Raw genomic sequence first — 26778 nt, 5'->3', positions numbered from 1 at the left:
GAAGGTTCCACCTCGAGGCCAAACTTATCCGTTGTCTCTCCCCGAGACGCATTCTATGGAGGAATACATTAAAGAGAACCTAGCAAAGGGGTTCATTCGACCTTCTTCTTCTCCAGCCGGCGCAGGCTTCTTTTTTGTAAAGAAGAAAGATGGTGGTCTGCGGCCGTGCATCGACTACAGAGGTTTGAACGACATTACCATCAAGAACCGCTATCCTTTACCCCTGATTACTGAGCTCTTTGACAGAGTTAGCGGAGCTACCATCTTTACAAAGCTGGACCTGAGAGGTGCATACAATCTCATCCGGATCCGTGAGGGTGACGAGTGGAAGACCGCATTTAACACCCGTGACGGACATTATGAGTACCTCGTCATGCCCTTCGGATTGAGCAATGCTCCAGCTGTCTTCCAGCATTTCGTCAATGAGATCTTCAGAGACATTCTATACCGTCATGTCGTGGTCTATCTAGATGATATCCTCATTTTTGCCAACGATTTAGAGGAACATCGTTTCTGGGTAAAGGAGGTTCTGTCCCGTCTCCGTGTCAATCATCTCTACTGCAAATTAGAGAAGTGCGTCTTTGAAGTCAAGTCCATTCCGTTTCTAGGGTACATTGTGTCCGGTTCCGGACTAGAGATGGATCCTGAGAAACTACAAGCAATCCAGAATTGGCCGGTACCCTTAACCCTCAAAGGGGTCCAGAGGTTCTTAGGGTTCGCCAATTATTACCGAAAGTTTATACGAGACTTTTCCACCATTGTGGCGCCTATTACTGCTTTCACCAAGAAGGGTGCTAACCCGTCCAAGTGGTCTGAAGAAGCCATGCAAGCTTTTCATCTTTTAAAACAGAGGTTCATCTCTGCACCTGTCCTGAAACAGCCTGACATCGACTCTCCTTTCATCTTAGAGGTGGATGCCTCCTCCGTTGGAGTAGGAGCGGTGTTATCTCAGAGGGCTAAAGATGGTCATTTACATCCTTGCAGTTTCTTCTCACGGAAGTTCTCCCCAGCGGAGCGCAACTATGCCATTGGCGACCAGGAGTTGCTAGCCATCAAGCTCGCTCTAGAGGAGTGGAGATATCTGTTGGAGGGAGCTTCTCATTCAATCACCATCCTTACAGACCACAAGAACCTTCTATATCTAAAAGGCGCACAATGTCTCAACCCTCGTCAGGCCAGATGGGCACTTTTCTTTTCCAGGTTCGACTTTAAACTCCAGTTCTGTCCGGGCTCTCAGAATCGCAAGGCCGATGCCCTTTCCCGCTCATGGGAGCAAGAAAATGAGTCAGAGTCTTCAGACAAGCATCCTATTATAAATCCGTTGGCATTCTCCACGGTAGGGATGGACTCTATGCCCCCATCAGGGAAAAGTTTTGTGAAGCCGACACTAAGGAAGAAGCTCATGCATTGGGCCCATGCTTCCCGTTTTGCCGGACATACAGGTATCCAAAAAACCCTGGAGTTTATCTCTAGGTCCTATTGGTGGCCAACTCTGAAAAAGGACGTTTTGGAGTTTATTGCATCTTGCCCAAAGTGTGCTCAACATAAAGTATCCCGCCAGTCGCCTGCGGGGCAACTGGTTCCACTATCTGTTCCCCGTCGACCATGGACCCATTTGTCGATGGATTTTATTACTGATTTGCCCATGTGCAACAAGTTCAATACCATCTGGGTGGTAGTTGACCGGTTCACCAAGATGGCACACTTCATTCCTCTCACCGGTCTTCCGTCAGCTTCCAAGTTGGCTCAAGTATTCATACAAGAGATCTTCCGACTCCACGGTCTTCCAGAAGAAATTATCTCAGATCGAGGAGTTCAATTCACAGCCAAATTCTGGCGAAGTTTATGTCAAGTCCTCCAAGTCAAATTAAAGTTTTCCACGGCTTACCATCCTCAGACCAATGGTCAAACTGAGAGGGTGAATCAGGACTTGGAGGCCTTCCTCCGCATCTATGTGTCCTCCTCTCAAGATGACTGGGTTCAATTACTTCCCTGGGCCGAGTTCTGTCATAACAACCAGTATCATTCTTCATCTTCTTCAACACCATTCTTCACCAACTTTGGATTCCACCCTAAAGTCCCTGAGTTCCAACCGCTTCCAGCAACTTCTGTTCCCGCAGTGGATATCACCTTGCATCAGTTTGCCAATATCTGGAAGAGCGTACGATCAGCTCTGCTCAAGGCATCGTTCAGGTACAAGAAGTTTGCGGATAAGAAGCGTCGAGCAGTTCCTGCTCTCAAGGTGGGTGATCGGGTATGGTTATCCACGAAGAATTTGAGGTTAAGAGTTCCCAGTATGAAGTTTGCACCTCGCTACATCGGTCCTTTTAAAATTGATCAAGTCATCAATCCTGTTGCTTACAGACTCCAGTTACCTCCCTTCTTAAAAATACCCAGGACATTCCATGTTTCCCTGTTGAAACCGCTAATCTTGAATCGGTTTCATTCCTCACTTCCACCAACTCCGAAAGTCCAAACTCAACGAGGCGTTGAGTATGAAGTGGCCAAGATCCTGGACTCACGTCACCGTTACGGTCAACTTCAGTATCTCATTGACTGGAAGGGCTATGGTCCTGAAGAACGCTCTTGGACCAATGCCTCAGACATCCATGCTCCTGCCTTGGTCCGAAATTTCCACGCAAAGTTTCCTTTAAAGCCTAAGAAGTGTCCTGGGGCCACTCCTAAAGGGGGGGGTGCTGTCACGATCCGGGTATCTGGACGCCATTACTTACCCTTCAGATGCCTCCTAAGGCGGGCTCAGCGTTCCAGGACCGGATTCCGCTGTTCCTGAGTTTCCACATGCAGAGTGTCAGAGTGGTGTTTTCATCAGCCGCGGCCTCCGCTGTGCCCGCGTGGTTAAATGTGCATCTATCAGCCTGGCGTCTCCTGTCTCCGGTGGCCGGCGCCGCCATTACTGTTTCCCAGACCACATGGATTACAAACCAAACTTCCCTCCAAGTGTCTGCATGGGCGCAGCCATCTTGGATTTTGTCATCTGATCATTTCCACCAATCTGCTGTCTGTATTGTTGTTTTGCATAATTGCCTAGCCAACCCCTTCCTTGCTGCAGGTATAAGTAAGCTGTGCCTGAGCAAGGAAAACGTCAGTGCTTTGGTTGTCAAACCTAGTTCCTGTTTGTCTCTCTTCTATGATTGTCTTCCAGGTTCCAGCTCCTGTCTCAAGACTTCCACCATAGAGACCCGCACCAGCATTCCACCTGCGGTGTAGCCTGACTCTCCAATCCATTGTGGATTCATCTGTTTCCAGCTACAACACTACCTGCTTCCAGCCTCAGCTTCCAGCAGAGTACAGCTTCCCTTAAAGGGCCGGTGTCCTTTCTACACTTTACCACTCTCCATCGGAATTATTATTTCTCCGCTCTCAAGTTCTACATTTCAGTTCACATTTCATCGCTCCCAAAGTTCATTTATTATTTAACTGGTTCCAGCCAGTATCCACTCCGTGCTAACAACAGTCTGGTTCCAGCCAGTATCCACAGCAGCTGTTTTACCTTCAGCAACCCAGCTCTTCCTGGAACACCAGCTGGTACAATCCTGGGTTATCTCCATTGCTACAGCCGGGCCTGGTAAGGACTTTCCATCTAGAAGATCATAAGAACTATCTCACACTACCAGTGCCCTGTGGCTCCTGCCATGCTGTAGTACTCAGGAACTGTATTTATTCTTTGCTGACTTTTACGTTTTCTTTTATTGCTGCTGTGATGCGGAGTTGTCATAATAAACATCATTGACTTTTATCTAAGTTGTCGTGGTCACGCCTTCGGGCAGTTATTATTCATGCTACTTACATGTCCAGGGGTCTGATACAACCTCCCAGGTTCCGGTACATCTCAGCCCCTACAACTGAGGCTGCCTCCCGTCAGCTCAGGCCCTCAGTTGTGACACCCTCAGGATGATTTGAAGTGTAACAATGAAGTGACTGTAAAATACCTGGTTAACATGAGTAAACAGCTGAGGAATCAAAATGATAATTTGAAGTTGGTGATTCCAGATTTGCCAGATAGTAATTGTCATGACATTGAACCTGGGGATTATGTAATGATACGGAATTTTCTACGCTCAGGTTGCCTTATTGACAGATGGGGAGGACCATACCAAGTCTTATTGATTAGCACGACAGCATTGAAGGTTGCCGAGAGAGAGACTTGGGTTCATTCGTCCCATTGTAAGAAGGTTGCTGATCCAGAGAGGTCCCGTGATAAAGAACAGACGGTAGAGGAAGTTGTATCACTGGAGTGTCTGTTTCAGGAGGACTGAGGCGGCACCTGAGCATTGAAAATCATAAGATCGGAAGCAGTTGTTGATTCCCTGTTCCCTTTTATTGTTTTTCTCCACTTCCCATCCCATCTCCCTCAATTATTTCTTTCCCCCTTCTCATTCTTCACCGTTTCCTCCTATAAGATGGACTTGCCCCAAGAGACTGTGATCCGGATTTTCCTGTTGACCATGATGTTGACCAGAGCAGTCTGTTCCGGCGAGAGTACCATGGAGGTCGAGAGAGGTTCTGGAATGGGTTCTGATGACAAAGATGGAGGCGTAGTTTTCCAAGAACAACTTAATCAACAAGTAAAGGCGAGTATCAGAAAACGATCCGATAGCATTGACAATAGAAGGAATTGTGAAGGATTGTTAGCTGAAGAGAACTGTATCTGTAGACTCTGTGACAATGTAGTTGAGGATGGGTGCATCAAGAAATGTCAGTCCAGTTTTAATATCCACATGGACCGGCATCCATTGAGTGACTATCACTCCTTAGTGGGTAATGTGTTAAATCAGACAGATTGTTGGGTATGCTCTCAAGTACCTCAAGGCCATAGCAAATCAGGATTAGTACCATTCCCTTTAACGTTAGGGGAGGTACTTGAGCTAAAGGGTGGGAGGCCGGTGGACAGGAGGTTTAATATCTACAGTCCTCCTAGTTTGAAGCTCCACCAATATCATGTGGATAGATCCCTAATATGTTTTAACATTTCCAATCCCCGAAAGCCAGGAAATTGGGAAGTGTCATGGAGTAACCAAACCATGACCTTTTCCTATAGAGCAGATAGAATGCCAACAGATACAGAGCTTATACGCCACATAGCCGGTAGTGGAAAATCTTTCCGATATAGGTATACCCTAGGAAGTAGGATCATGAGAGTTGGAGAGGTATCACCAGGATACTGTGCACATATCATACAAACAGATACATGTACTAAACAGATGAGAGAATTAGGGTTAGGAGATTTCATATGGAAAATGTGTAATATGGTTATGTCCTACTCCGTCCCATATGTTCTCCCCGATGATGCATATTTCATATGCGGGAGGAAGGCGTATAAGTGGCTTGCCCCAAACTCTGAAGGATTATGTTATATTGGAAAAGTACTGCCTGAGGTAATGACTGTATCGCATACCAAAATGAAAGATATTCACCGTGGTGCCCAAGCTCCTTACACTCACACTCATTACGAGCACGTAGTTAAAAGGCAACTGACAGAAAGGACAGAGCATCCGGCCTCTGATCTGATCCATGAATCCACCGGGATTCAGGTTCTACTCGCGTTAGACTTCACTCGCACCGCTAGAGGAGTGTTGAATTATAGATATATATCTGCGCTTGCAAATTTATTAGACAATATCACTGAAATGTATGACGACACTTTTAGGTATACTGGAAGGGAGCTCCAAGCTTATAAAACAGAACTGGTTCAGCATAGGATGGTTCTTAATTATCTCACGGCAGTGACAGGTGGATATTGTGTCACGCTGGCAATGCAGTACGGAGTGAAATGCTGTACTTATATTACAAATAGTACCGAGGACCCAGTCGAGGTCATAGACCAAAAGATGGACGACATTCTCCAATTAAAGTGGGAATTCCGCAGGAGACACAATCTCACCCTTGCTGCTGTGGGTAATGAGCTGACCGGTTGGGTGTCATGGTTGAATCCGCGAAATTGGTTCTCTGGTTTAGGAGAATGGGCTCAAGGAGTTATAATGGATGTAGGGAAGTTTCTTCTATGTATCCTGGGTGTTGTCATATCGATTGGCTTGATATTTAGATGCGGTCAAGCTTTAACGAAGTGTAAACAAAGTACTAGGGTAATGAGTCTAAGGAGTGAGGAAATTGTAATTCCAATGGATTTGATTTATGACCCAACGATAGAGACAATGATGTGATTAAAATGTGATTCTACGGTCCGTTTCTTTCACCCGTTTCTCCAAAGACCAAAGAAGAATTTGACAACCTTGTACGCAGACAACAGATGGACTATGCCATAGACCCCCCATTTCCCTAGAAATTTTAACTTACGCTAGCCCAACACTTTTTGTAAGTCTATGGACATTGACAAAGCTTTTTGCATACCGTTAATAGCAAAAGCCCAAAGGAGACAACAGTCAACATGTACATCGAGACAAGACACCAGACAAGACGTCAATCAACAAATGTTTATTAACCTCACATAGAATACCACTGCATTTACCATAATTGTTTCTTATCTTTACCTCTACAACCTTCAGGTAATGACACACATAGTCGATAGGGAATACAGGCACAGATATCAGCAATCACATATCCCCCCATTCATGTATCATCAACTAAAATGTGCTCCCCCATTTTGTTGCAACTAAAAGCCGAAAAGAGCTCGGTAAAGTTTGACAGCCCATCCACAGACCCTTAATACGGGATAAGAAGGAATTCAAATGTATACTTCGCAATACCTCGAAGCTTGATTTAAAACACGTACGGCACGATGATACATGACCCCCCAAACATGGATTCATACACACATGCTTCTGCTATCTCACTAGGTCATACCCTTTTCACACCTTTTTCTCTCCTCCCCTACCCGACCATGGAAATGTATTTACACATGACATATATTTTTCTCTTTTTGAAATGTTTTAGGAAGTGGCAGTTATTGGTGACTGCCAAAGGGTGGACTGTCAAAGTCAGAAAAATATCACTCCACACGTTGCCATATTTGCACATCATGCGTGTCCACGCTGCACGTTCATGAGCTCCGCCGTGCGTGCGCATACTCGCCTTTGTGTGCACCCGCAGGCGCACGGTATGCGCATTTACGGTAGAGTTTATGCGCGTCTAGCGTGCGACTCAATCGTTACATATTTTTACCATATAATGTATTTTGTAGATTATGGTCCCTTTGATAGAATCTGAAAGTTTAGTTAATGTAGCATGTTCATAGACAAAGAGATCCCGCTTTGTTTGATACGAAGGGTCAGACAGGGGTTACACAGTGGTGTTTAGTATCCATCGGAAGAGTATTTAATTAGCAATATTCCGGTGTTGGTTTGAAGCGGATTAATCGCTCGTGCGAATAGTTATGGACATAAGAAGTTTATGGACTTTTACTGTATTTGCACTTTATTATCCATGCGGCGGGAAACCTAGTTTACCACCCACCTGAGCAGTTGGAAATAGTCACAGCCCACCTGTATGAACCAACCTATGACCTTTTGTTATAATACAGAGACGAATTCCTGTGTCCAATGAACAATGAGATTGTAGGGACCATTGTACTGTGTTGTGTGTACATTGTTTATGGTACAGCTATAAAGGTTTAACACTGTGAGCGTCAACGCCGCTTGTGATCTCCTCGTGGTCCCGAGCGTCCGCTACGCTGATAGCGTATCATTACGTTAGTCGGCAGCCTATAGCGTGCTTGCCTGTGCTCTCTTAGCCGTGAGCGAACGTGACGCTCGTGCGTCTCGACCACGGCTAAGCGATTGTTACGCAACGTGCGTACTCTTACGGTATTCCATATGCCAATAGCGTACTGTGTTCTTTGACCTTTTAGAGGGTTTTCAGTAAGATAAATATTAGGCTTTATCATGTTCATGCCGTGGGCTGGTATTCTTTTGAATGCCACGTTCTGCGGTATGTTCGTGGTGTGAGCTGGTATGACACTCCCCGTGTTTAAACATTAAATTCTTTCCTCGAAATGTCCGTCTCCCTGGGCACAGTTTTCTAACTGAGGTCTGGAGGAGGGGCATAGAGGGAGGAGCCAGTTCACACCCATTCACAGTCTTATAGTGTGCACATGTCTCCTGCGGATCCCGTCTATACCCCATGGTCCTTACGGAGTCCCCAGCATTCTCTACGGACTAAGAGAAAAGGATTTACCGGTAGGTATTAAAATCCTATTTTTCCCTCAAAATTCTGCACAGAATACCTCATAATGACAATGTGAAAAAAGTGTTTTTGAGATTTTTGCAAATAATAAGAATTTACTTACCGATAATTCTATTTCTCGTAGTCCGTAGTGGATGCTGGGGACTCCGTCAGGACCATGGGGAATAGCGGGCTCCGCAGGAGACAGGGCACATCTAAAAAGCTTTTTAGGTCACATGGTGTGTACTGGCTCCTCCCCCTATGACCCTCCTCCAAGCCTCAGTTAGGTACTGTGCCCGGACGAGCGTACACAATAAGGAAGGATCTTGAATCCCGGGTAAGACTCATACCAGCCACACCAATCACACCGTACAACTTGTGATCTGAACCCAGTTAACAGTATGATAAGAAAACGAAGTAGCCTCTGAAAAGATGGCTCACAACAATAGTAATAACCCGATTTTTGTAACAATAACTATGTACAAGCATTGCAGACAATCCGCACTTGGGATGGGCGCCCAGCATCCACTACGGACTACGAGAAATAGAATTATCGGTAAGTAAATTCTTATTTTCTCTAACGTCCTAGTGGATGCTGGGGACTCCGTCAGGACCATGGGGATTATACCAAAGCTCCCAAACGGGCGGGAGAGTGCGGATGACTCTGCAGCACCGAATGAGAGAACTCCAGGTCCTCCTTAGCCAGAGTATCAAATTTGTAAAATTTTTCAAACGTGTTCTCCCCTGACCACGTAGCTGCTCGGCAAAGTTGTAATGCCGAGACTCCTCGGGCAGCCGCCCAGGATGAGCCCACCTTCCTTGTGGAATGGGCATCTACATATTTCGGCTGTGACAGGCCTGCCACAGAATGTGCAAGCTGAATTGTACTACAAATCCAGCGTGCAATAGACTGCTTAGAAGCAGGAGCATCCAGCTTGTTGGGTGCATACAATATAAACAGCAAGTCAGACTTTCTGACTCCAGCCGTCCTAACTATATATATATATATATATATATATTTTTAGGGCCCTGACAACGTCTAGTAATTTGGAGTCCTCCAAGTCCCTAGTAGCCGCAGGCACCACAATAGGTTGTTTCAGGTGAAAACGCTGACACCCCTTTAGGAAGAAACTGGAGACGAGTCCCAGTTCTGCCCTGTTCAAATGGAAAATTTTAATATGGGCTTTTGTAAGACAAAGCCGCCCATTCTGACAATCGCCTGGCCGAGGCCAGGGCTAACAACATGGTCACTTTCCATGTGAGATATTGGTCAACAGCATGGTCACTTTCCATGTGAGATATTTCAAATCCACAGATTTGAGCGGTTCAAACCAATATGATTTTAAGGAATCCCAACACTATGTTGAGATCTCACGGTGCCCCTAGAGGCACAAAAGAGCTGTATATGCAATACACCCTTTACAATCTGGACTTCAGGAACTGAAGTCAATTCTTTCTGGAAGAAAATCTACAGGGCCGAAATTTAAATCTTAATGAACCCCAATTTGAGGCTCAAAACACTCCTGTTTTCAGGAAGTGTAGAAATCGACCTAGTTGAATTTCCTTCGTGGAGCCTTCCTGGCCTCACCCACGCAACATATTTTCACCACATGTGGTGATGCCGTTGTGCGGTCACCTCCTTCCTGGCTTTGACCAGGGTAGGTATGACCTCTTATGGAATGCCTTTTCCCTTCAGGATCCGGCATTCAACCGGCATGCCATCACACGCAGCCGCGGTAAGTCTTGGAATATACATGGTACTTGCTGAAGCAAGTCCCTTCTTAGCTCCCTAGGCCCTTAGTCCTCTGTGAGCATCTCTTGAAGTTCCGGGTACCAAGTCCCTCTTGGCCAATCCGGAGCCACTAGTATAGTTCATACTCCTCTATGTCTTATAATTCTCAATACCTTGGTTATGAGAAACAGAGGAGGGAACACATACACTGACTGGTACACCCACGGTGTTACCAGAACATCCACAGCTATCGCCTGAAGGTCTCAAGACCTGGCGGAATACCTGTCCCGTTTTTTGTTCGGGCGGGACGCCATCATGTCCACCTTTGGTCTTTGCCAACGGTCCACAATCATGCTGAAAAACTTCCCTATGAAGTTTCCACTCTCCCGGGTGGAGGTCATGCCTGCTGAGGAAGTCTGCTTCCCAGTCGTCCACTCCCGGAAAGAACACTGCTGACAGTGCTATCACATGATTTTCCGCCTAGCGAAAAATCCTTGCAGTTTTGTCACTGCCCTCCTGCTTCTTGTGCCGCCCTTTCTGTTTACGTGGGCGACTGCCGTGATGTTATCCCACTGGATCAATACCGGCTGACCTTGAAGCAGAGGTCTTGCTAAGTTTGGAGCATTATAAATTTGCTGTAAGCTTATTTATGCGGAGAGAATTCTCCAGACTTAATCACACTTCCCTGGAAATTTTTTCCCTGTGTGACTGTTCCCCAGCCTCTCAGGCTGGTCTCCGTGGTCACCGGCATCCAATCCTAAATGCCGAATCTGCGGCCCTCTAGAAGATGAGCACTCTGTAATCACCACAGGAGAGACACCCTTGTCCTTGGATATAGGGTTATCCGCTGATGCATCTGAGGATGCGATCCGGACCATTTGTCCAGCAGATCCCACTGAAGAGTTCTTGCGGGAAATCTGCCGAATGGAATTGCTTCGTAATAAGCCACCATTTTTACCAGGACTCTTGTGCAATGATGCACTGACACTTTTCCTGGTTTTAGGAGGATCCCGATTAGCTCGGATAACTCCCTGGCTTTCTCCACTGGGAGAAACACGTTTTTCTGAACTGTGTCCAGAATCATCCCTAGGAACATTAGACGTGTCGTCGGAAAAAGCTGCGATTTTGGAATATTTAGAATCCACTCGTGCTGTCGTAGAACTACTTAAGATAGTGCTACTCCGACCTCCCAACTGTTCTCTGGACCTTGCCCTTATCAGGAAAGCGTCCATGTTTCTTTTAAGAAAATTCATCATTCCGGCCATTACCTTGGTAAAGACCCGGGGCGCCGTGGACAATCCAAACGGCAGCGTCTGAACTGATAGTGACAGTTCTGTACCAGGAACCTGAAGTACCCTTGGTGAGAAGGGCAAATTTGGACCTGTAGGTAAGCGTCCCTGATATCCAGTGACACCATATCGTCCCCTTCTTCCTGGTTCGCTATCACTGCTCCGAGTGACTCCATCTTGATTTGAACGCTTGTATGTAAGTGTTCAAATATTTCAGATCTCACCGAGCCGGTTGGCTTCAGTACCACAATATAGTGTGGAATACTACCCCGTTCCTTGTTGTAAGAGGGGTACTTTGATTATCACCTGCTGGGAATACAGCCTGTGAATTGTGTGAGGGGGAGACGTCTCGAATTTCCAATGTACACCTGGGATACTACATGTAGGATCCCGGAGTTCCCTTGCGAGTGATGCTGAACTCTTGAGATGACCCCCTACCGCACCTGAGTCCGCTTGTACGGCCCCAGCGTTATGCTGCGGACTTGGCAGAAGCTGTGAAGGGCTTCTGTTCCTGGGAATGGGCTGCTTGCTGCAGTCTTTTTCCCTTTCCTCTACCCCTGGGCAGATATGACTGGCCTTTGCCCGCCTGCCCGTATGGGGACGAAAGGACTGAGACTGAAAAGACTGTGTCCTTTTCTGCCGATATGTGGATTTTTCAGCTGTTGCCATGGCCACCAGGTCCAATGGACCGCCCCTTTATACGGCAATACTTCCATATGCCGTCTGGAATCTGCCTCCCCTGACCACTGTCGTGTCTTCGTCTGGCAGATATGTACATCACATTTACTCTTGATGCCAGAATGCAAATATGCCTCTGCGCATCACGCATATATAGAAATGCATCCTTAAAATGCTCTATAGTCAATAAAATCTTGTCCCTGTCAAGGGTATCAAAATTTTTAGTCAGGAAATCCGACCAAGCCCCCTCAGCGCTGCACATCCAGGCTGAGGCGATTGCTGGTCGTAGTATAACACCAGTATGTGTGTATATACTGTTATGATATTTTCCAGCTTCCTATCAGCTGGCTCCTTGAGGGCGGCCGTATCTGGAAACGGTAACGCCATGTTTTTATAAGCGTGTGAGCGCCTTATCCACCCTAAGGTGTGTTTTCCAACTCGCCCTTACTTCTGGCGGGAAAGGGTATACCGCCCATAACTTTCTATCGGAGGAACCCCACGTATCATCACACACTTCATTTAATTTATCTGATTCAGGCAAAACTACAAGTAGTTTATTCCCACCCTACAAAATACCCTTATTTGTGGTACTTGTGGTATCAGAAATATGTAACACCTCCTTCATTGCCCTTAACATGTAACTTGTGGCCCTAAAGGAAAAATAAGTTTGTTTCTTCACCGTCGACACTGAGGTCAGTGTCCGTGTCAGTGTCTGTCGACCGACTGAGGTAATTGGGCGTTTTTACAAGCCCCTGACGGTGTCTGAGACGCCTGGACCGATACTAATTTGTCCGCCGGCTGTCTCATGTCGTCAACCGGCTTGCAGCGTGTTGACATTATCACGTAATTCCATAAGTAAGCCATCCATTCCGGTGTCGACTCCCTAGAGAGTGACATCACCATTACAGGCAATTTGCTCCGTCTCCTCACCAACATTTTCCTCATACATGTCGACACACACGTACCGACCTACAGCACACACACAGGGAATGCTCTGATAGAGGACAGGACCCACTAGCCCTTTGGGGAGACAGAGGGAGAGTTTGCCAGCACACACCAAAAGCGCTATAATGTATATAACAACCCTAGAAGGTGTTGTTTCTATATATGCGCTCTTAATATATAATTATATCGCCAATTTATGCCCCCCTTCTCTTTAACCCTGTTTCTGTAGTGCAGTGCAGGGGAGAGTGGGAGCCTTCCTCACCAGCGGAGCTGGGCAGGAAAATGGCGCTGAGTGCTGAGGAGAATAAGCTCCGCCCCCTTTTCGGCGGGCTTTTCCTCCCGGTTTTTTAATAACTGGCCTGGGTTAAAATACACACATATAGCCTTAATGGCTATATGTGATGTATTTATTTGCCAAATAGGTATTTATATTGCTGCCCAGGGCGCCCCCAGCAGCGCCCTGCACCCTCCGTGACCATGTCAGTGAGCCGTGTGACAACAATGGCGCACAGCTGCAGTGCTGTGCGCTACCTCTCTGAAGACTGAAGTCTTCTGCCGCCTGTTTCCGGACCTCCGTTCCGCCGTCTTTCTTCAGCATCTGTAAGGGGGATCGGCGGCGCGGCTCCGGGACGAACCCCAGGCTGACCTGTGTTCCGACTCCCTCTGGAGCTCAGTGTCCAGTAGCCTAAGACTTCAATCCTCCTGCACGCAGGTGAGTTGCAAGTCTCTCCCCTAAGTCCCTCGTTGCAGTGATCCTGTCGCCAGCAGGAATCACTGATTAGAAACCTAAAAAAAAACTTTACTAAACAGCTCCTTAAGAGAGCCATCCAGTTTGCACCCTTCTCGGACGGGCACAAAAACCTAACTGAGGCTTGGAGGAGGGTCATAGGGGGAGGAGCCAGTACACACCATGTGACCTAAAAAGCTTTTTAGATGTGCCCTGTCTCCTGCGGAGCCCGCTATTCCCCATGGTCCTGACGGAGTCCCCAGCATCCACTAGGACGTTAGAGAAAAAAAAAAACTAAGACAACCCCATGTACATAATTATTCACAGCCTTTGCTCAATACTTTGTTGATGTACCTTTGGCAGCAATTACAGCCTCAATGTTTTTTGAATATGATGCCACAAGCATGGCACACCTATCTTTTGGCAGTTTTACCCTGTCCTCTTTGCAGCAACTCTCAAGCTCCATCAGGTTGGATGGGAAGTGTCAGTGCACAGCAATTTTCAGATATCTCCAGAGATGTTCAATCGGATTCAAGTCTGCGGTCTGGCTGGGCCACTCAAGGACATTCACAGAGTTTTCCTGATGCCACTCCTTTGATATCTTGGCTGTGTGCTTAGGGTCGTTGTCCTGCTGAAAGATGAACTGTCGCCTCGGTCTGCACTCTGGAGCAGGTTTCACCCAGGATTTCTTTCTACAGTGCTGCATTCATCTTTCCCTCTATCCTGACTAGTCTCCCAGTTCCTGCCACTGCAAAACATCCCCACATGATGATGCTGCCACTACCATGCTTCACTTTAGGGATGGTATTGTCATAGTGATAAGCTTTACCTGGTTTCCTCCAAACATGACGGCAGGCATTCACACCAAAGTGTTCAATCTTTGTCTCGTCAGACCAAAAATTTTTGTTTCTCATGGTCTGAGGTGCATTTGGCAAACTCCAGGTGAGCTTCCATGTGCTTTTCACTCTCTAATTATGCATTCATGTGGTGAAACTCAGGATGCGGTTCACGGACCAGAAGTCGTGTGACCGCACCTACGCCACTGCCTTCAAAGGATCCATTCTTCAATAAAGACATGCAGGGCGCGGTTCACGGGCTGGAAGTCACATGACCGTGCCTGCGTTTCATTATTCGCCAACAGTTCTGGGGAATGTAAAAACTCATACCATTTGTGGCCAATTAGGGCCAACCTTTATAACAGTATTTTACAATTAGAAGCAAATTCTCTGACTTGGTGGTATAAATAAATATGAAATACGATACGGGTAATGGACTGGTAGTCACATGATCGAGTCCGCAATGCACTGCCCGGAAGGGGCTGAACATTAATGGTAGAAGCATATGGTGCAGGTCTCGGACTGGAAGTCACGTGACCGCACTTGTGTTCCAACAGCCGGAAGTAATGCCGGGAACTTAAAAATTCTTCATTTCTCTGGCAGGGTCCACAGGTTATCCACAGGATAACATTTGTATATGATGACGTGACAGCGGATTTGCACCAAATGGTCAAAGCTTTCGGCCTCCCAGCATGCAATGGGCCCATCCATATATCCCCGCCTCCTGGCTCAGACAAATCGTTTTTTTGTTTGGTGCGGCAGGAGCCAGACCATGGTCAATGGGCTGCTGATTTTTAGCAGCCATAAGCTTATTTTTTTTTATAGTCTCTTTCAAGGTTTGGGGTGCTTAGACTCTAGCGAAACAGGTGGCAAGCACTAACAGAGTGGGAGTTAGATAGTATAGGAGGTTTAAATGCAATACAAAGATTGAGGAACTGAATTGGAGCTTCTGTGTCTATGAGCTAAGCATTCAGTAACACTTAATGGAACCACAGAAACAGACAGTGATTGTGGAGATAGTGTCACGTATTTGGCACTTATCCACTGAACTGATAAAAGCAGGAAAGATATACAATTGTAAAATTCAGATGTAATTAAAAAAATTCAGACCAAACAATAATATACAGTATTGTAGACAATAATATAGTCAAGAACAGAGATGGAACTCTTTCATTAGCATAAGGTCTATGACATAGGCTGGAGAAAAGGATGATGTATTGGAGCCTCAGGTGTAAATGTGCAAAGTAACCAGGTTCTCCCTGCACATGGCTCCAAAGCTTGAACCGAAAGGTTTCCCAGGAGAGTCGGCGGTATTCTTCTTTGTAGTAACCACAGGTGAAGCATTTCGAGTCACAGCAGGTCTCTTCAGGGCTTGATACTCACCTGTGGGCAAAGGGCTCCATTTATTGCCCAGAGGAGATTCATAGTGATTACCATTTCCTGTTGTGATGCACTTCCGGTTTCAGACATAGGAAGTGATGTCAATGTACTTACATTTCTTAAATGAGTATATGTATATGTGTGTGGGAAAACTTCAGGGCAGACTCTCCCACTGTTTAAAAAGTGACAAACTGTGGTATAGTGGGTAGGATTCCCTGTGTATAGCTGTTCTGCAAGTCCTGCGGCAGCCATTTTGGTAGTTTTCCAGTGTAACAGGAAGTTCTGCCGCTGCCATATTTGTAGTCCAAGGTATCAATAGACAACATTTTGGTAGTTCTTTCTTAAAAGGAAGTCCGGCGGCAGCCATTTTAGTAGTTTTAAATTGATATTATGATATTATTCGTGTTCAGTGAAGATGTCAGGTGTCTTTGTTTATTAATAAATAAATTCTGGATTAGAGATGACAGAGCGGCCAACTCAAAAACTGTGATCAATACAGAAAAAGTAAAAATATATTTTATATACCTTAATATACCTTTTAAAATATATATTTTAAAGTTAGATCACCTTTTGAGTTCCATGAAGAGGAAGTTTTGGCAACTCCTCAGGAAGAAGGGGAACTGGATTGGGAATGGGAGGATTCCTCAAATTAGGAGGATGATTCTCACCTCAATTCAGGGGTGTCTCTTTTGGTAGATTTGGTCCGGGAGACCTTGAATTTAAAGGAATCCAGTGTGCCAGTGGCCAGTTCAAATTCTTTCTTCAAACGGAAGAAGAAGCAGGTATCTGTGTTTCCAGGTTTCCCTCACTTTGGTGAAATTCTAGGTGAAGCACGGATAACACCAGATTCAAAATGGAATATTCCAAAAAGGATCAAATATCTTTAGCCCTTTTTCAGAAGAAGATACTAGCCTTTGGAAAAATCCACGTATGGTGGATGCACCGATTGCTAGGTTGGTGAGGAATATAGTTATTTCAGCAATTCAATCTGTATTCAATATGTAAATCTATTTGGACCTGAATTGGTATAGACTATTTCCCAGATTACAGGTGGGAAGATTGTGGATTTACTGGTATCAAAATAAAAAAGTCCCAGGTTCAGTTCCTGTTGTCCCCAAGGCAGGGGAAGATTCCAGACCTTTCAGGGTATGCCCAGAAGTTTCCATAGAAGTGCCTTCAGAGGGTGAGGGGCTCCCAACAGCCATTGTCCTGCTGAAAAAGTCACTTTACAATCCACTTGACTATATAGGAACAGGGACCTGGCCTCTGGTGGGAGCTCCTTTACTCAGGTTCAGGGATACCTGGATGCAATCCAGCCCAGATCAATGTTTAAAGGCTCTGGTAACCAGGAGTTACAGGTTAGACCTAGAGGCTCTCGTTTCATAAAGAATCTTTTACACTCTCCTTCCAATAAGTCATTACAGAAGATCGGCCATGTCGGGTTTCCTCACATAAGCCATCAATGTTTATAAGAACCTTTGTGAATATATTTAGGGTGATGTTGATAGGACAAATGGCAGGCAGGTACATTGGAAGTGTATGCCCTGAACACAGAATCTGAGAAACTTTCGCTTTGCTGATTGACTGGCACGTGAAATTAAGCATCTCTTAAATTGATTGAGGCTAGGAAATCTTTTCTTCTGAAACCTGCAAGGATCAATTTTAATGTTTCAAAGCAGAACGGTTTTCTTTCATGAACTAATTCAATTCCTTGAGGTTCAGAATTGTCCTGAAACCTTCTGTATTTTTTCTTTAAAAGAAATAAAAGCTTTTTGTTCTATTTTTTGAAAAACTGGCACTGGTTACACAGCCTGGAAATCTGACAGGTGTCCTAAACTTTGTTTCAACACTGTCACCTGTAAAGGTAGGCTTGGCATTTTTGATTCTACAAATCCGTTTCCTCTTGGAATCTTCCAAAAAACTCTATATGGTAACCGTTTGATACATTATTTAAAACCCAAATGTCTTCCACCTTTCTGCAAATTTCTGAAGCCTTGCTCCTCCTGGAAGAGGGCAGTAGTAGTCATTGTCTGGCATTATTCATTCTATATGCCAGACGAAAGGACTGCCTATGCACACATATTGTCTGCCAAGCCTAGAGGTCCAGGCTTCTTTAAACTATTGTCTGGATGATGAGGGTAGGGCAGTGGCTCTCAAACTGTGTGCTGTGTCATTGAAATAGGTTACCTACCTATCTAACCGCTCCTTCAGTGCTCTCTTCTCTGAATCTACCTCCTCTTCGCTACCTCTTTCAGCTGGAGTACCGCAAGGCTCAGTCTTGGGTCCTCTGCTTTTTTCTATCTATACCTCATCTCTTGGTAAACTCATCAGCTTTTAGATTTCAGTATCATCTGTATGCAGATGATACTCAAATCTACCTATCCTCTCTTGACTTGTCCCTATCTGTACTGGGCCGTGTCACTGAATGCCTTTCTGCCTGGATGACATCTCGCCACCTCACACTTAATATTTCAAAGACAGCGTTAATTATATTTCCACCGGCCAATAGTAGGTACGAACCTGATATCTCTATCACTGTTGAAAACTCGACTATCTACCCTACCCCACAAGCCCGCTGCCTAGGTGTCATCCTTGACTCTGATCTGTCCTTTGTTCCCCGCATTTAATCTATCTCAAAATCATGTTACATGCATCTGAAAAACATATCAAAATACGGCCATACCTTACACAAGACACTGCTAAAACTCTAATCCATGCTCTCATTATCTCCCGCATTGATTATTTCAATAGTCTCCTAACTGGTCTTCCTCACCACTACAATCCATTCTGAATGCAGCGTCGAGGCTAATCTTCCTCGCTAGATGTTCATCGTCTGCTGATCCACTCTGTCAGTCCCTCCATTGGTTACCTGTATTCTACCGTATTCAATATAAAATACTTTTACTCACACACAAAGCCATTAACCAAACTACACCAAAGTACATCACTTCGCTTATTTCATAATATCTCCCAACCCAATCTCTTCGCTCTTCACAAGACCTGTGTCTCTCATCCACACTCATTACTCACTCCCACTCACGATTGCAGGACTTTCATCGGGCTGCACCCACTCTGTGGAATGCCCTACCACGCACAATAAGACTCTCCTCTAGTCTCCAAACCTTCAAAGTTTCCTTTAGGCAAGCATATCAAATTCCAGAACCGCCCACATAACTTTCATAAACCTTCCTATCAAACTGCATCCATTCTGCACAGTCCACACATCCTCACATGTCTTCTCATTCTTCACTTTCCCTTCCTCTCAAACACGGTTCATCATTGCTGTATGACCATATCATACAGCCCTCCAAAAACCTTTGCAATCTGGCGGACAACTATGCAATAGATAGCACCTTTCCTTGTATATACATTCCTATTTCCCTATAGAGTGTAAGCTTGCGAGCAGGGCTTTCCTACCTCTATGACTGTTATTACCCAGTTGTGTTATATCATTATTATTTCCAATTGTAAAGTACAACGGAATTTGCTGCGCTATATAAGAAACTGTTAATAAAATACGATTTTACTTACCGGTAAATCTATTTCTCGTAGTCCGTAGAGGATGCTGGGGACTCTGTAAGGACCATGGGGATAGACGGGCTCTGCAGGAGACATGGGCACTTTAAGAAAGAATTTAGTTCCTGGTGTGCACTGGCTCCTTCCTCTATACCCCTCCTCCAGACCTCAGTTAGAGAAACTGTGCCCAGAGGAGACTGACCGTACAAGGAAAGGATTTTGGTAATCTAGGGTAAGATTCATACCAGCCACACCAATCACACCGTATAACTTGTGATAACAACCCAGTTAACAGTATGACAATAACATAGCATCAGTTCACGCCCGATACAACACTAATGTAATCCTTTTTGAAGCAATAACTATATACAAGTATTGCAGAAGAAGTCTGCACTTGTGACGGGCGCCCAGCATCCTCTGCGGACTACGAGAAATAGATTTACCGGTAAGTAAAATCTTATTTTCTCTAACGTCCTAGAGGATCCTGGGGACTCCGTAAGGACCATGGGGATTATACCAAAGCTCCCAAACGGGCGGGAGAGTGTGGATGACTCTGCAGCACCGATTGAGCAAACATGAGGTCCTCCTCCGCCAGGGTATCAAACTTATAGAATTTTGCAAAGGTGTTTGAACCCGACCAAGTAGCAGCTCAACACAGCTGTAGTGCCGAGACCCCTCGGGCAGCCGCCCAAGAAGAGCCCACTTTCCTAGTGGAATAGGCCTTGACCGATTTAGGTAACGGCAATCCTGCCGTAGAATGCACCTGCTGAATCATGTTACAGATCCAGCGAGCATTAGTCTGCTTTGAAGCAGGGCCGCCAAGCTTGTTGGCCGCATACAGAACAAACAGTGCTTGTTTTCCGGACTCTAGCCGTCCTGGCAACATACATTTTTAAAGCCCTGACCACATCAAGGGACTTGGAATCCTCTAAGTCCCGTGTAGCCACAGGCACCACAATAGGTTGGTTCATATGAAAGGATGAAACCACTTTTGGCAGGAACTGAGGACGTGTCCGCATTTCTGCTCTATCCATATGGAAAACCAGATAGGGGCTTTTATGAGATAAAGCCGCTAATTCCGACACTCGCCTAGCCGAAGCCAGGGCTAATAACATGACCACCTTCCAGGTGAGATATTTCAACTCCACCGTTTTAAGTGGTTCAAACCAGTGTGACTTTAGGAAGCTCAACACCACATTAAGGTCCCAAGGTGCCACCGGAGGCACAAAAGGAGGCTGCATATGCAGTACTCCCTTTACAAAGGTCTGAACTTCTGGGAGAGAAGCCAATGTTTTTGAAATAAAATGGATAGGGCCGAAATCTGGACCTTAATGGAGCCTAATTTAAGGCCCAAATCCACTCCAGTTTGTAGGAATTCTTCCTTAGGAGCATTCCTGGCCTCACACCAAGAAACATATTTTCGCCATATACGGTGATAATGTTTTGCTGTTACTTCCTTCCTAGCCTTTATCAGCGTAGGGATAACCTCAACCGGAATACCTTTTTCTGCTAGGATCCGGCGTTCAACCGCCATGCCGTCAAATGCAGCCGCGGTAAGTATTGGAACAGACAGGGTCCCTGTTGCAACAGGTCCTCTCTTAGAGGAAGAGGCCACGGATCTTCTGTGAGCATTTCCTGCAGATCTGGATACCAGGTCCGTCGTGGCCAATCTGGAACAACGAGGATTGTTCTCACTCCTTTTCTTCTTACTATTCTCAACACCTTGGGTATGAGAGGAAGAGGAGGAAATACATAGACTGACCAGAACACCCACGGTGTCACTAGGGCGTCTACCGCTACTGCCTGAGGGTCTCTGGACCTGGCTCAATACCTCTGTAGCTTTTTGTTGAGGCGGGACGCCATCATGTCTGTGAGTCGGTGGGAACTGCCACAGATAATCTGTGCAAAGACTTCTGGATGAAGTCCCCACTCTCCCGGGTGTAGGTCGTGTCTGCTGAGGAAGTCCGCTTCCCAGTTGCCTACTCCCGGAATGAACACTGCTGACAGTGCGCTTACATGATTCTCCGCCCAGCGAAGAATCCTGGTGGCTTCCGCCATTGCCGCTCTGCTCCTTGTGCCGCCTTGGCGGTTTACATGAGCCACTGCGGTGATGTTGTCTGACTGGATCAGAACTGGTTGGTCGTGAAGTAAGGTCTCCGCTTGACGTAGGGCGTTGCATATGGCCCTTAGTTCCAGGATGTGGAAATTTCTTCCCTGTTTGACTGCTCCCCAACCTCGGAGGCTTGTGTCCGTGGTCACCAGGATCCAATCTTGAATGCCGAATCTGCGGCCCTCGAGAAGGTGAGCACTGTGCAGCCACCACAGGAGTGACACCCTGGCCCTGGGGGACAGGGTGATCAACCGATGCATCTGTAGATGAGATCAGGACCACTTGTCCAGCAGATCCCATTGGAAAGTCCTCGCATGGAACCTGCCAAAGGGAATCGCCTCGTATGAGGCCACCATCTTTCCCAGGACTGTCTTGATTTCAAAAGGTTCCTGACCAGAGTCATAAGTTCCTGGGCTTTTTCTATCAGAAGATAAACCCTTTTCTGGGTCGTGTCCAGAATCATGCCCAAGAAAGGCAGGCAAGTCGTAGAAACCAACTGCGACTTCGGAATATTGAGAATCCAGCCGTGCTTTCAGTGAAAGAGATACACTGTTCAGTAACTGCTCTCTTGATCTCGCTTTTATGAGGAGATCGTCCAAGTACGCGATAATTGTGACACCCTGCTTGCGCAGGAGCACCATCATTTCCGCCATTACCTTGGTGAAAATCCTCAGGGCCGTTGAGAGACCAAACGGCAACGTCTGAAATTGGTAATGACAGTCCTGTACCGCAAATCTTAGGTACGCCTTGCTTCCACCGGAGCACCATCATTTCCGCCATTACCTTGGTGAATGATTTCGGGGCCGTGGAAAGTCCAAACGGCAACGTCTGAAATTGGTAATGACAATCCCGTACCGCAATTCTGAGGTACGCCTGATGAGGTGGATATATGGGGACATGAAGGTATGCATCCTTTATGTCCAGTGACACCATAAAATCCCCCCCTTCCAGGCTGGCGATGACCGCTCTTAGCGATTCCATCTTGAACTTGAAACTTTTCAAGTATAGGTTCAGAGATTTTAAATTCAATATGGGCCTGACCGAACCGTCCGGTTTCGGAACCACAAACATGGTCGAATAATAACCCCTTCCCTGTTGAAGGAGGGGAACCTCGACCACCACCTGCTGAAGATACAATTTTTGTATTGCATTTAACACTATCTCCCTCTCTAGGGGGGAAGACTGTAGGGCCAATTTGAAATACCGGTGAGGAGGCACCTCTTCAAAATCCAGCTTGTAACCCTGAGACACAATTTCTATTGCCCAGGGATCCACCTGGCAGTGAACCCACATGTGGCTGAAATTCCGAAGACGCGCCCCCACTGGCCCCGACTCCGCCAGTGGAGCCCCAGCGTCATGCGGTGGATTTTTGCAGAGGCCGGGATGGACTTCTGTTCCTGGGAACTAGCTGTGTTGTGCAGCTTCTTTCCACTGCCCCTACCTCGGTAAGAAAGGATGCACCTCAAACTTTCTTGTTTCTTTGTGAACGAAAGGACTGCATTTGATAATGTGGTGCTCTCTTAGGCTGTGAGGGAACATAAGGCAAAAAATTTTACTTTCCAGCTGTAGCTGTGGAGACCAGGTCCGAGAGACCTTCTCCGAACAATTCCTCACCCCTGTAAGGTAAAACCTCCATATGCCTCTTTAAGTCGGCATCACCTGTCCATTGCCGAGTCCACAGGACCCTTCTGGCAGAAATCGACATAGCATTTATTCTAGAACCCAGTAGACTAATGTCTCTTTGAGCATCTCTCATATAAAGGACAGCATCTTTGATATGCCCCAGGGTCAATAAAACAGTATCCTTATCTAGGGTATCAAATTCCTCAGATAAGGTATCCGTCCATGCCGCTACAGCACTACGGACCCAGGCCGAAGCGATTGCCGGTCTGAGCAAGGTACCTGAATGTGTATAAATGGACTTCAGGGTACCCTCCTGTTTGCGATCAGCAGCATCTTTGAGGGTAGCCGTATCCTGGGACGGCAGGGCTACCTTTTTGGATAAGCGTGTTAAAGCTTTGTCCACCCTAGGGGAGGATTCCCACCGTAACCTATCTGTTGGCGGGAAATGATACGCCATAAGAATCCGTTTGGAAATCTGCAGTTTTTTATCTGGAGATTCCCAAGCCTTTTCACATAACTCATTCAGTTCGTGTGAGGGGGGAAAAGTTACCTCAGGCTTCTTTCCCTTATACATATAAACCCTCGTGTCAGGGACAGGGGTTTCCTCTGTGATGTGCCAAACATCCTTTATTGCTATAATCATATATCGAAGGGATTTAGCCAATTTTGGCTGTAACTTTGCATCATCGTAATCGACACTGGAGTCAGAATCCATGTCGGTATCTGTGTCAACAATTTGGGATAGTGGGCGCTTATGAGACCCCGACGGTCCCTGCGACATAGGATCAGGCATGGGTTGAGACCCTGACCGTCCCCAATGCATCAGCCTTGTCTAATCTTTTATGCAAGGAATTAACATTATCATTTAAAACCTTCCACATATCCATCCAATCAGATGTCGGCGCCGTCGGCGGAGACACCACATTCATTTGCTCCCGCTCCTCTCCCACATAGCCTTCCTCATCAGACATGTCGACACAAGCGTACCGACACACCACACACACACACACACAGGGAATGTCCTTTCTGAAGACAGTTCCCCCACGAGGCCCTTTGGAGAGACACAGTATGCCAGCACACACCCCAGCGCTATATAACCCAGGAATAACACAGTAACTTAATGTCAACCCAGTAGCTGCTGTTTATATCTTATTTTTGCGCCTCAACCCTCTTCTACCGTGAATCAGCAGGGGAGAGCCTGGGGAGCTTCCTCTCAGCGTGCTGTGGAGAAAAAATGGCGCTGGTGAGTGCTGAGAGAGAAGCCCTGCCCCCTCGGCGGCAGGCTTCTGTCCCGCTTAAATTGTAATTATTTGGCGGGGGCTCATACATATATACAGTGCACAGCTGTATATATGTGGTCTTTTGGCAATATGAGGGTCCCAAATGCTGCCGAGGGCGCCCCCCCCTGCGCCCTGCACCCTTACAGTGACCGGAGTATGTGAGGAGTGTGGAGCAATGGCGCACAGCTGCAGCGCTGTGCGTTACCTCCAGTGAAGATCACGAAGTCTCTGGGACGGACAGCGAGGGTGAGATCCTGTATACGATCCCTCTGGAGATCTGGATTTGCTTTGGAGATCTCTGCTCAACTGTCCAGTATCCTCATCCACTGCTGCACCACCAAAAGGAAAAAACAAAATAAAAAAACAAAAAAGAACCTTCCCTCCAAAAAATAAAACGTCAAACAAAAACAATTAACCCCAAAATATAGGATTTTAATTACCTACCAGTAAATCCTTTTCTCGTAGTCCGTAGAGGATGCTGGGGACCATATTTATACTATGGGGTATAGACGGGTCCACCAAGAGCCATTGGCACTTTAAGAGTTTGAGAGTGTGGGCTGGCTCCTCCCTCTATGCCCCTCCTACCAAACTCAGTCTAGAAACTGTGCCCAAGGAGACGACATACTTCGAGAGAAGGAAATACACAGATAGTGGCGAGATTCATACCAGGCTCACCCAACAGGCAAATCCGTCCAACATGCCAAAAAACTCAGCAACAGCTGAAACAGTACTGAAACAGTAAAGAATGCAGAATCCCAGCATCCTCTACAGACTATGAGAAAAGGATTTACCAGTAAGAAATTAAAATCCTATTTTCTCTTTCGTCTTAGAGGATGCTGGGGTCCATATTAGTACCATGGGGATGTACCAAAGCTCCCAGAATGGGAGGGAGAGCGCGGAGACTCCTGCAAAACTGCTTGACCAAACTTAAGTCATCAGAGGCCAAATTATTGAACTTGTAAAACTTAGCAAATGTATTCGACCCAGACCAAGTAGCTGCTCGGCAAAGCTGTATAGCCGAGACACCCCGGGCAGCCGCCCAGGAAGAGCCCACCTTACGAGTAGAGTAGGCCTTTACAGATTTTGGACACGGCAGTCCTGCCGTAGAATATGCATGCTGGATGGTGAACCTGATCCAGCATGAAATCGACTGCTTAGAAGCAGGACACCCAATTTTCTTGGGATCATAGAGGACGAACAGAGTCAGATTTTCTATGACGAGCCGTCCGCTTCACATAAATCTTCAAAGTCCTCACAACATCCAAGGCCTTTGAATCAAATGAGGAGTCAGTAGCCACTGGCACCACAATAGGTTGGTTGATATGTAAAGCTGACACAACCTTAGGCAGGAATTGCGGACGATTCCTGAGTTCCGCCCTATCTTCATGTAAGACCAGATAGGGACTTTTACAGGACAAAGCCCCCAATTCCGACACGCGTTGAGCAGAAGCTGAGGCCAACAAAATGATCGCCCTCCACGTGAGAAATTTGATTTCAGCCTCCTGTAGAGGCTCAAACCAATCCGATTGCAGGAACTGTAATACCACATGTAAAAAAGCTCCCAAGAAAGAAGAACAGGCGCTTCTTATAGAGTTGTTGCACCAAGCAGCTGCCACAGAAAACAGGAATGTCAAACCTGTGTATGTTACAAAAAAAGAAAAATGGATGGGCAGCGCTAATGATAAGAAAAGTGATCGGATTGATGTATTACTTTAGTAATTTATTTAAACAGTAAACATAAATTAAAAACAATTATTCTCCTCATTAATATAATTAATTTAAAAATTGGTTATAATGCATAAAACACATCACATTCAGTTCATCCTAGCATTATATAGGATCATTTGGTGTCTGTTCCTGTAAAGCGCCCAGAATAATGTCCACTATTGTTATAGAGGTGTTGGTTATTGAGGCACAGTTCGGTTTGTTTGTATAATTACCGGTCACCGCCTTAGAGGTGGAAAGGCTTCCAAGGATAACTATCAAATGGAGATTAACCTCATTGCTGGTGGTGAGTGCTGTAATTGTCCTCTTTCTTGCCACTTAGCAGAGTGGTAGTGGGTCCCGGGCTGGTTCAGACACGAATCCGGATTGACTGGAACTGAAGTGATGTGGAGAAAAGGGGGTTCCTGACGCGTTTCGCTGCACCCCAATGTGTTCAGCAGCTTTATCAAAGGATCTGTAATACCACATCAAGATCCCAGGGTGCCGTTGGTGCCACAAAGGGAGGCTGGATGTGCAGAACCCCTTTCAAAAAGGTCTGAACCTCAGGGATGACAGCCAATTGTTTATGGAAGAAAATGGACAAAGCTGAGATCTGGACCTTGATGGAGCCCAATCTCAGGCCCATATCCACACCCGCCTGCAGGAAAAGGATAAAACGTCCAAGTTGAAACCCCACCGCAGGAAATTTCTTGGATTCACTCCAAGATACACATTTTTTTCCAAATTCGATGGTAATGTTTAGACGTTACCCCCTTCCTAGCCTGTATCAGGGTAGGAATAACCTCGCTCAGAATACCC

This window comes from Pseudophryne corroboree (assembly GCF_028390025.1).
Source record: "Pseudophryne corroboree isolate aPseCor3 chromosome 3 unlocalized genomic scaffold, aPseCor3.hap2 SUPER_3_unloc_34, whole genome shotgun sequence".
Taxonomy (NCBI): domain Eukaryota; kingdom Metazoa; phylum Chordata; class Amphibia; order Anura; family Myobatrachidae; genus Pseudophryne; species Pseudophryne corroboree.
The sequence above is the reverse complement of the archived record's forward strand: the minus strand, read 5'-3'. Positions refer to the sequence as shown.